The following is a 12,251-nucleotide window of genomic DNA, read 5'->3' on the forward strand; positions in this document are numbered from 1 at the left end:
TCCAAATGATAGCTCACAATTTGAACCTAGGTGATTGATGACTCCTCAAACACTAAGTTCTTATAAAAATAATCAAACAAGTTTAACTTAGAACATGTGTGTTTCCACTCCCCCACTTAGGTTCTTTTAGTTGTTTTAATAATGTTGAGACCAACAAAAACAAATATTAATTGAGGTTTTATTATGAGACAGACACCATTCAAAGTAATCACTTAATTTTCAAAATAATCCTATGAATTATACCATCATTATCCACATTAGAATACAAAGGAGGAAATGGAGGCTCTAAAATTCTTGATAAATAGTCTAAGATTCCGCAATTATTAATTGTTAAAGTCAGAATGTATATATAGATAATCATGACCCAGGATATTCACAAAAAATGCAAAACCATCAGGGGCAGGTTTTTAAAAATGAACCAGGGATTCTATAAAAGTTATGTTCTCCAGATTACTTAAGCATTGCCCTTAGGGTTTTGGACAGGCAGAACGCTTGACTAGGACAGACTCGAATAGGCTAAGATGACAGAGCTGCTATTCTTTTTAGTAGGTACAATGTCCTCTCCCTCAAAAAAAGAGTTTCTTTGACCTTTTCTTTTCCTTCAGAATCTCTTTAAGCAGTTGCCTTTCTTCAAAATGCACGGTCCTAGACATTTGATTTAGCGAACTTGAATAAGCATATCACTCATCTGTTATAAGTTCAAATCTTTACAAACAGAAATGGGGGCTGTTTAAAGCCTTTTAAAAAGCAAATAAAGAAATGATTATTTCAAAAAAACATTCAAAGACAAAATACATTGCACAGAACCTAGGAGGAAGTTAAATTCATTTGAAGAGCCCGTCACTTGGAAGGCAGTAAGGGTAAAATCCAAACACAAAAGAAATGCAACCTTAATGAAACTGCAAATTCTTAAAAAACAAATATTTGAAAGCTAATAAAGTAAAATTAAAAACCACCAAACTAGTTTATAAGGAGTTATTATCACAATGAATTCATAAATCATTCCTAAAAACTAAATTTAAACAATAACAATGAAGATACAATCTCATACTCGGACTAGATATTCAAATGTTTTCTCATCAAAAATTAAAAATCAAGAAGGGAGTTGATTTACTAAGAATGGAGCTATTAACAAACTCTGAGAGAAGTAAGTTGTTAGAAGAGAGCCAATGAATAATAAAAGCAGAAATCTTAATATGCTTTATGTTCTTTGAACATCATGAAGTCCCAAAAAGGAGTTTCAAATGAATGTTATCAGATGGAAAGCATTGCTTATCATAAAGGCATCTTTGAAGCATGATACTCAGATTCAGTAAGAGAAAGCCACCAGGGACCCAGTGAATATGATTTTGGATGTGAGGAGTTATGAAATGAAATATCTAAAGTCTTATTAATCTTCTTAGCAAGTTTTTAATGGTAAAATGCTCAATATGAATTCCTAAATATGCCATTCATTAAGTTATCCTTTAAACCCCTTACTTCTCCTCACCTCAACCTCACCAAAACTAAACAACAAAAATCCATTTCTTAGCTTATGTTAAATTATCAGTTCATCTTTGGCACAAAATCAAAAATATAATAAAATTAGTTCACAATCTTTCTTAAGAACATATATTTTCAGAGAAGACTGCTGTCATAAGTTTCTCTAATTTGGCAAATTATTACCATACATTTAATAATTTAAGTTTGTGTTCAGGAATGTGAACACCCTTTTTCCTCTTCTCTCTCTTCCTAAAGGCTATAACTTAAAATTAAATACAATCGTCCTACTGTTTCTTGGCTTTAAAAAATGTGCTGAATTAGACAAATTGTCATAGCTTTGCAAAAACATGGAACATGCTGGGTACAGCCTGATTGTTTATTCTAAAAATAAACAAAATCTGTAATAGCAACTTGAGATAAGTTAGAATGTCTGTCATCCTGTCATCCTCTATAACCTAATCCAAAGTATATTACTTATTTCCTCATGAAATAATCAGGTTCATGGAGTCAATATTTCCACAAAGTTTGTTTTGTTTAGAGAGTAATCAGAAATTTATCCATTTAAATAACTTAGATATAGTCTTAAATTTTATAGTAAAAACTTCAGCAACTGAAGTTTAAAAAATATATACATAGTACTCTTTCATACTTGAGAAAAGGAAAAAGATAAGAATGTTATAGCAAATTTGTCATAAAGTTGTCTGAACCCACTATACTTTATAATAGCATGCACTTATTTCACAAAGGAAGGTAAAGGAGGGGGTCACCAAAGTTATTGATTTAGCCAGTGATGCACGGATTTCCACCAAACTGGTTTTAGTTTCTGAGCTATCACTACCGGCAGTTCACTTAAATCTGATGCTTCATTTTTATCACTTGAGTATGACAGCATTAAAAAGTTGGAAGAGAATCTTCCAGAGATTATGTAGTCTTTATTTTTTCCACAGACAAACCAGGCTTTAGAGAGGTGAAGAGATCTGAATCTGTAATCCTGTTCCACATGAACAGTCAGTGGCTCCCCTTTGTCTTTAAAATGAAACCAAAATTCCTTACTTGGAACATAAGGATCTGAATGTTCTGGCCACTGACTGGCATGCATGGAAAATGACCCTGCCCAGCACGGCTACCCCACTGTTCCCTTTCAGTCAGACTGAAAGTTAGGGGATTTCTCCAGTTACCTTATATTTCATCTCTGTAAGGTTCCCCCAGCATCTCTCTTCTTTTACTGCCCACACTGAATGGTAAGTTCAGGACAATGGGAACTTGTTCATCCCTATATCCCCAATGCTTTGAATACTATAGTAAATTCTCAAGAAATACATATATATCTCTCTACATACATATATATGTATACATATATACATAATGCAAGTGTATATGTGTATAACCTGAGCATTCACTATACATATACATAGATACATATACATAATACTGATACATAATACATATATACACACATGAATTATGTATATAGATGTATACATATATGTATTTCTTGATCATTTACTATAGACAGGGCAGTATTTTCTATGTATATATATTCTTTACATGACAAATGAAGAAATTGTGTGGCATTGGATTAATGACTTAGCATTCCTTTACTCAAACATCAAATTTATCGCTGACTTTATTCAAATTTTTTTCTATGTTCTCATGATTCAATTTTTAAATAACTCTTAACTCTCTCCTGCTTTCTCCATCTCATTTGCTATTACCATATTTTAAACAATTACTAGCTTAATTTCATATCACTGCAAACTGCCAACCCTTCACTGATATTCATGTTTCTATTCTTTTTTTCATTTTTAATGTTTTCTTTCTTTAAAAAAAAATTGTGGGAGAAACGACCTGTCCTCTCAACAAATTTTACCCATACCTCTTGTTAAATAATGATATCTTGGGCTCTCCTCTTTGTTATGTGATACTTTTCAGGTTACTCTGAATATTTTCATAAAGCACCACATCAATAATATTATATTTTTAATATAAGAGCCCATACTGATATTTGGTTAACTAGATTAAAGTTTTGAAAAACATTACTAATTCAAATAAAATAAGAAAATAAAAAAATTCTATTTAGTAAAACAACATATTGGAGAGCCTGTCTCTCATATTATCTTCCAATTGATAGCTCATAACTTGAACCTAGGTGACTGATAACTCCTCAAACACTAGCTAAGATCTTATAAAAATAATCAAACAAGTTTAACTTAGAACATGTGTGTTCCCCCACCCACTTAGGTTCTCTTAGTTGTTTTAATAATATTGAGAACAACAAAAACAAATATTAATTGAGGTTTTATTATGAGCCAGACACCATTCAAAGTAATCACTTGATTTTCAAAATAATCCTATGAAGTATACCATCATTATCCGCATTAGAATACAAAGGAGGAAATGAGGGCTCTACAATTCTTGATAAGTAGTCTAAGATTCCACAGTTACTAATTGTTAAAGTCCAAACATGATATAGACCATCATGACCCACGATATTCACAAAAAATGCAAAACCATCAGGGGCAGTTTTTAAAAATGAACCAGTGATTCTATAAAAACAATTTTCTCCAGATTACTTAAGTATTCCTCTTAAGGTTTTGGGCTGGCAGAATGCTAGACTAGGATAGACTAGAATAGGCTAAGATGACAGAGCTGCTATTCTTTTTATGCAATGTCCACTCCCTTAAACAAATGTTCTTTGTTACATTTCTCTTCTGGAACCCTCTCAGAGTCCTGCCATCTATCTTTTAGGATAGAATCCAGACTCCTACTATTTATCATCACCACTCACCCCACACCCCACTTTAAATCATTTTAACCTCTTGCCAGCTACTGCTTTTCTAGTAGGTCTTCTGAAGTCCAGCCTTACACTTGTGGAATCCATTCCCAACAAAGCCACCAGGGTCACCATTTTAAAAGTTGTTCCATCATGTTATTCTTCTGCCAAAATGGGCATGGATTCATGTCTTTAGAGTGCCTTACATGGCCCTGCATTATCTGGATATCTTTACCTCCCTAGTTTTATCTGCTAACCTATTGCTCATTGAATTGATTACAACCATGCTAGTAACCCTATTGTTCCTCAGACACCCAAGCTATACCCATGTCTGAGAATCTTTGATAAAATACTTCCTCTGCCTGGAACTTCCTTCACCAGGTAACAGCTTGGCCCTCTCTCTCATTTCATTTTTGCATTCAAATCTCATTTTTTCATTGTGGGCTTTCCTGACTGCTTTTTGAAATACAGTACATTATCAAGGATATTACATAGGGTGTTCCTAATATCTTTTTCCTGTTGTACTTTTGCAATTGTCCATAGGACTTATTAACTTCTAGCACATGAACTAATTGGCTCTTTGACGTGTATAGTCTGCTGTCTCCTGTTGGAATATAAACTCAGTGTGGTAAGGGATCTTTATTTAATTTATTGATACATCCCAAATATATTTAAAAGTGGCTGGAATATAGTAGATACTCAGTAAATATTTCTGTAACCAGTGCAAATATAGCACAGAAGCATTATAAAGCTGTGACTTCAAGGAGTATATGTCAAAATTCTGGATTAGGCACCAGAAGGAGCCATATAGTCAGCAACAAATGCTGGGATTACAAGGTACTGTAATGCAAGCACTTTAAGAAGACAAGGTGGGAGGATCGCTTGGGCGACACAGTGAGAGCTTGTCTCTACAAAATAAAATTTTAAAATTTCAAAAATGTCAAAATACTTTCATAATGTTCAGTATACATACTCACTTTTCCTTATGAATAGGTAAAGATTTTCTGCTTTTCCTTTTTATTGTTCCAAGCTCTATTCATCTAGCATCAGCCAACACGTTTTTTTCCACCTCCACTAACAATTTTTTTAGCCAATAAATCTAATGTATGGCCTACTACAAAAAGCATAAGATTGACTATACTAAAATTCGGTCTTCAAGAAAGTAAGGTCAGTTTGGCAGAATGTGGGCATGGTTGCATGGGTTCATAAGTCCCCTAGTCAAGATCTTCAGCCATGTTTCCACAGTAGGGCATTAATATTGCTGGACTACCATGTGTAGTGACAAGAAAGGCTTAGGAAACAGAGAGACACTTGGTATAGTGCAAGCAGATATTCGAATTCAGAAATAACAGTACTTCAGGCACATAAAGAGAATGTAGAAATAGCGCCTATAGAATAAAAATCAGACAAAACAGTAGATATGAATCAAAACAAATGGTCAAAACAACATAAAACAAAAAATGAGAGAAGGAGCAGAGTCTAAATCCATGTGGTTGGTAATCACACAGCAGTAGGAAAATCAAAAGTATGGCTAAGTGACAAAAACAGATTCAAAGGTCCTAATGACAAAGAAAAGCTGTTGAAAACTGAGAAAGTAGGTCACTTCAGCTCATAAACTCTACATTCACCCCTTGATGCCAGCAACTGGTCCCCAAGCATGCCCATTAGAAGGCTTGGCATGACACGACATTAAGCAGGTACAATATTGCTAACATACTCTTAGTTTAAAAAGATCTCTATCCATTCCCAATTCTATAAAATATTCATTGAATCACAATTGTTCTGCTCTGTTCAAAGTTAGCTGATTTAATGCTATTCTAGAAAGTCGTTTTAGGATGTATCATAAAACTCAGTTCCATTTTTTTCTTCTCATTTGTCCACTCATCTGTAAATATTAGTGCTTCACTCGGTTCTGTTACATATTCAATTACCTCTTTAAATCTCATTCTGTAAGAGGCTCGTTCAAATATGTCCAGTAAGCTAACAGTATGATAAGCATAGACATAAAAAGTACTTCCAGAAATGATACGTTTAGTTAATAAAAATTATTTTCTGAAGTTTCAACATGTTGTTCTTGTAAGAGCTAAGTCAGTATTTTTGGCGTGAAACTATTAACAAAAAAGTCTTTGAACATTTTCTGAATATATATATTTTTGAAATATCTTATTATTTTGAAATACTGGCAAAATAATCTTTTGAGTTAATACTAATGCTCCAGCCCAAGAACAGAACGTTTTCTAGACTTAAGACTTTAGAAAGAACTACTTGAATTTTGTTCATCAATGTTGATTAAAAATTCATGAAGGATTTTAAAGTTGTCTGTAGCTAGTTTTCATGGATATATTTGGTCTTCATAGAAGCATATGGAAATGCATATTTAATTTGACAGTATTTTGCAAATCATCCCCACTTCAGAATAATTTGCAAAGTAGAAATGCTTCCATATGCTAGAAGATGGTTTGTCTATTATGATGAGAGTAAAGAAAGAGCTGTATATTCAACAACCAACATTAAAAAAATACTTTGTTGGGCACTGTAGATTATGAAAGTAAAGAAAAATTAACAGGACAATGTCCCAGGACTCAAATAATTTAGAATTAAGATTTCAATCTATAATAAACTTATTAGGCAACCATATCAGACATTCTAAAATGAATTTTCATAGGGATCATTGGGCCCTTAAAAAACATAGTGTCACATGGTTATTTTCTGCCTAAATTGCCATGGCTTGTGCCAAATCTTCTGAAATCCTGACCAAAGCTGATTGGAGCAGAGGTTGATATGGGAACCAAAGCAAGCAATCTATACATGAGCTAGTTGTGAGGACCACAGACACTAGTTCTGGACAAAAGAATATTTCCCATCCAATCAGATTCCTTCCTCTGGAGGAGCAAAAATGGGTGAACATAGAGAAGATGAATCATGTGGTTCAGAAGTTTGTTGTGAGTAATATATTCCAAGAATTCTTGTGTAGTCTGTGAAGTTCGCCTGCTCTAGTGTTGGAAGTTCTGGGATCCATTAAGTCTGTGTTGCTGAGGTAGCTTGCAATGCTGCTTCACACAGCATGGATTATTACAACAAATTTCCACCCTGGCTGTTTGGCAATCATAAAAAGCCAGATGGATGCATTTATGTTCTAAACAAAAGCATATGAAAATGTAGCAATAGGTCTTCACAGTTAATAGTTTAAAAGAACTAATAAAGCCCCTGCAGAATTTTTTTATATTTACTTTTTTTTTAATTACATTTTAGGTTTTGGGATACATGTGAAGAACATGCAAGATTGTTGCATAGGTACACACATGGCAGTATGATTTGCTGCCTTCCTCCCCATCACCTATATCTGGCATTTCTCCCCATGCTATCTCTCCCCAACTTCCCACCCCCTGCTGTCCCTCCCCTATTTCCCCCGCAACAGACCCCAGTGTGTGATGCTTCCCTCCCCGTGTCCATGTGTTCTCATTGTTCAACACCCGCCTATAACTGAGAACACCCCTGCAGATTTTAAAGGTTACTTTAGGGATACAACTTGAAGTAATTAAAACAAGAACTGAAGCTCTTTGACAAGTTTTACTTTCTATACCTGACAGGTTTATTGACTTTTCAGGTACCTATCTTCAGAGACACTGGACTGCAGTTTTAGAATAAAAAATAAATTTTTAGATTTCAAAGGACTTCAGTGTTCTCAAATAAATGACTATTTCATCATTGTCTGATAGGAGTGATTTATAAGCAAGAACAGCTTTAATGTATTTTTTATACTGATAATTACTATTTTGGCTTTCTTTAAGATCTGGGATTACTTTAGAGTTAAAAAAAATACAGGTTATTTACTAAATTTATTTTTAACTGTGCTCATGCCTCAATGCATGTAAGTCATTTTTAAGATCACAGCTTAAATTCACTACACTAGAAAATCATCTGGAGAATTTCACACGGTAAAAATTGTCAAGCCAGGAAAAAAATTGAAAAATTCTTTATAAATTATTGATACAAATGTTTTCTAATGAAAATAGGATTAGGTTGTATGTCATGATTCCCTAGATGAGTTTTCTTCAAGTGATGTGTCTACTTTTGGGTTCCTTACAGTTACCATTTGAGGACTAAGAAAGACAACAGGTGTAACCCACGCCATGAGTGTGTCCCCAGAGCTAAGGGAGAGCTTAAAGCAATCACGATTTTACCACTGCTTATAACGGCAAAAATGTTGTCAAAAGATAAAGAGCAATTTTATGATAATGAGGCAGGCTTTAAAATGTTAAGTCAATAACTCTGATTCCATAAAAATTCTAGTGAGGAGAATAAAAAGGAAAAGATCACTTGGCATATCCCTTTAAGAAATGACATTTAAGTAATTCTTTCTTCTTTTTTATATCCCCTTAAATTTATGGAACTTATGAAGCAAATCTCTCTCATCAGCAACAATTTTAGTTTTCAATGTAACAGAGTAAATTTATTCACTTAGTATTGCATTAAATTTTACAGAGGATTTGAATCTGTAAGTTTCTCCACCTCCTCGCTCAAGCTCTTCCCAAGCAGCTCTGAGTCAGTCAGCTATGCCTCTACTGCCCCTATGGCAAAAGCAGTCTGTGAATTCACCCAGTAATGAATCAGAGGTGGCCTTCCTTATGGCATATATTCTAAGCTTGGGTTGTCTGTGATTTAAATCACTTATTTGACTAGTTAAAAGATATATCTCCAAATGAATTATAACATTTTAAAAATCACAGGAAATAGCCTATATTTGTTTCCATCTATAAAATTTTTTACACAAAAATATTTGTTGGTTATGTATGTTCACATCTCCTTAATAAACTCAGGATCATTCTCTTTACATGAGAAAGCAAAGATTACCTTAGAAAGATACCTGTGTGAGATAAAATGCAAGTTTTGCCATATTTAGTTTCTGAAATGGAAAGAAGTGTGTGTATATACACACACATACACAGACATATCCAAATTTCTTATTGGCTGATGACAAAAGAAAATATGAAAAAACCACTTAAATAAATCAATTTTAAAGTCAATGACAGAAGAAAAGGTTTGACAGATGCTCTCTTAAAATATAGAGCTTAAAAGTATTTTTAAAATTTAATTTATGATTTGAAAAAATGTTGATTAGAGTGATAATAGTCTAATAATTAAGAATAATGATAAGCATGTTGATTTTTTTGGTATATTTGTTGACAAAATGCTATGGTAGCAAAATATAATCTCTTTTATAGTATACTTAACTTTTTCAGCATGTTTGTAAAAATGATAATTTTTACAAAGATTTGTGAGGCCTTCATCATTTCTCTTGAATGCTTGATATTCAAGTTATTTCCTTTTGAAATATGTTGTCTAATGTCCTCTGCTTTACCTGTTAACTGCCCTGGCATAGTCTCATTGCCCGTGATTTCATGATTTAGGTGTTTTCCAAATTCACTTGCTTCATGACATCCTAAATCTCCCTTGGAAATCTTACTTTACTGCACTTGAGGTCAGGAGTCCAAGTCCAGCCTGGCCAACATGGTGAAACCCCGTCTCTACTAAAAATACAAAAATCGGGAACGATCCAAGATGGCCAATCACTAACATCTCGGGATTGCAGCGTCCAGCGAAAGCTCAGACAAGGAGAGGATGCCACACTTTCAGACAAATTTTGGTCACTCAGGGAGCAGAAGATTCCCAGTGGAGGAGCTGCACAGGTCGCCAGCACTACTCTTGTGGCTGGTGCAGTGGTTTTGTCGGCACCTCAGCGTGGCAGCTCTCGGTGCAGAGTAAACGGGACTGGTTCCCCTTCTGACTGATGTTTGGAGCTCCAGGAAGGCAGAGTCGCCTATTACAGACTCAAGAAGGAAGCCAGACTGGAGATTCCTGGGCAAAAAAGCACCATCAGTCTTAATGCCGCTGTTTTGGCCAGCGCAGTGGGTTGCTCATATTTCGGCCCTGGGAATTAACAACTTGGACGTCCACTCAGAGACCTAATTTGAAAGTTGGTAATTACAAAGACGACAGGTGGATAAATTTACAATGATGGGAAGAAAACAGCATAAAAAGGCTGAGAATACTCAAAATCAGAACGCCTCTCCCACTAAAGAGGATCACAGCTCCTCATCAACAAGGGGACAAGACTTGATAGAGAATGAGCGCATCCCATTAACAGAATCAGGCTTCCAAAGAGGGATAATAAGAAACTTCTGTGAGTTAAAAGAACATGTTGCAGCCCAATGTAAAGAAACTAAGAACATTGAAAAAAGGTTTGACAAAATCCTAATGAGAATAGACAACTTAGAGAGGAATATAAGTGAATTAATGGAACTGAAGAATACAATGCAGGAACTTCGAGAAGTATGCACAGGTTTAAACACTCGAATTGTTCAAGCAGAAGAAAGGATATCAGAGGTAGAAGTCCAACTTAATGAAATAAAATGAGAAGACAAGATTAGAGAAAAATGGATAAAAAGGAATGAGCAAAGTCTCCAAAAAATGTGGGACTATGGGAAAAACCAAATTTACGTTTGATAGGTGTACCTGAATGCGACGGAGAGAATGAATCCAAGCTGGAAAATACCCTTCAGGATATTATTCAGGAAAATTTTCCTAAACTAGCAAAGCAGGATAATATTCAACCCCAGGTAATACAGAGAATACCACAAAGATATTCCTCAAGAAGAGCAACCCCAAGGCACATAATCGTTAGATTCACCAGGGTTGAAATGAAGGAGAAATTACTAAGGGCAGCCAGAGAGAAAGGTCAGGTTAATTACAAAGGGAAGCCTATCAGTCTTACAGCAGATCTCTCAGCAGAAACTCTACAAGCCAGAAGAGAGTGGGGGCCAATATTCAACATCCTTAAAGAACAGAACTTTCAGACCAGAATTTCATATCCAGCCCAACTAAGCTTCACAACTGAAGGAAAAATAAAATTTTTTATGAACAGGCAAGTACTCAGAGATTTTATTACCACCTGGCTTGCTTTACAAGAGCTTCTGAAAGAAGCATTACACATAGAAAGAAACAACCAGTATTAGCCTTTCTAAAAATATAGCAAAAAGTAAAGAGCATCAACATAAAGAAGAATTTACATCAATGAATGGATAAAACAGCCAGTTAACATCAAATGGCAGTAATCCTAAATTTAAATCGACTAAATCCCCCAATCAAAAGATACAGCCAAAACCCAATGGCATGTTACATCCAGACCCATTTCACTTGCAAGGATACACAAAGACTCAAAACAAAGGGATGGAGAAAGATTTACCAACCAAATGGAGAACAAAAATAAATGAATAAATAAAAAGCAGGAGTTGCAATTCTCGTATCTGATAAAATAGATCTTAAAGCAACAAAGATATAGTGGTAAAAGGATCAATGCAACAAGAAGAGCTAATGATCCTAACACCCAGATACATAAGACCTATAAAGAGACTTAGACTCAACAAGACAGAAAATTAATAAGGATATCAAGAACTTGAACTCGGATCGGGAACAAGTAAACTTAATAAATATTTATAGAGCTCTCCACTTTAAATATACAAAATATACATTCTTGTCAATACCACATCACACCTACTCATAGGTTTAAATGAAACATTGATTGGCCATTATTAATACTCATTTTTTTTAGAATAAAGCAACATTTCCCTTCTCTCTCCCTCTTTTTCTTCCTCTCCTTCACTCCTTTTTTTTCTTTCCTTCTCTCAAAAAAAGAAAAAAATATCAAATTGTAGACCTCTAGATCCAGGTCGGCAATGTCCCTCTCATTGCTCGATTTCCTTCCTTCCCTTCTCTCCCTCCCTCCCTTCTCTCCCTCCCTCCCTTCCTTCCTCCCTCCCTTCCTCCCTCCCTCCCTTCCTCCTTTCCTCCCTTCCTGCCTTCCTCCCTTCCAAAAAAAAAAAAAAAAAAGAAATCTTACTTTACAATCCATTTTCATTATGTTTTCACTGTATGATCTGATATTTATGACATCATATAATCAGCAAGAGACTAACACTTTGTAGAGTAATTCATA

At 34.7% G+C, this 12,251-nt stretch overlaps 1 protein-coding gene across 3 annotated transcripts in view; it reads right to left on the minus strand.

The window, feature by feature from the left end:
* The window catches only part of KYNU (kynureninase), a 170,131-nt gene that overhangs the window by 41,285 nt on the left and 116,595 nt on the right, over positions 1–12,251 (minus strand). The window lies entirely within an intron of this gene.

The sequence above is a fragment of the Callithrix jacchus genome, chromosome 6, assembly GCF_049354715.1.
Source record: "Callithrix jacchus isolate 240 chromosome 6, calJac240_pri, whole genome shotgun sequence".
Classification (NCBI taxonomy): Eukaryota; Metazoa; Chordata; class Mammalia; order Primates; family Cebidae; genus Callithrix; species Callithrix jacchus.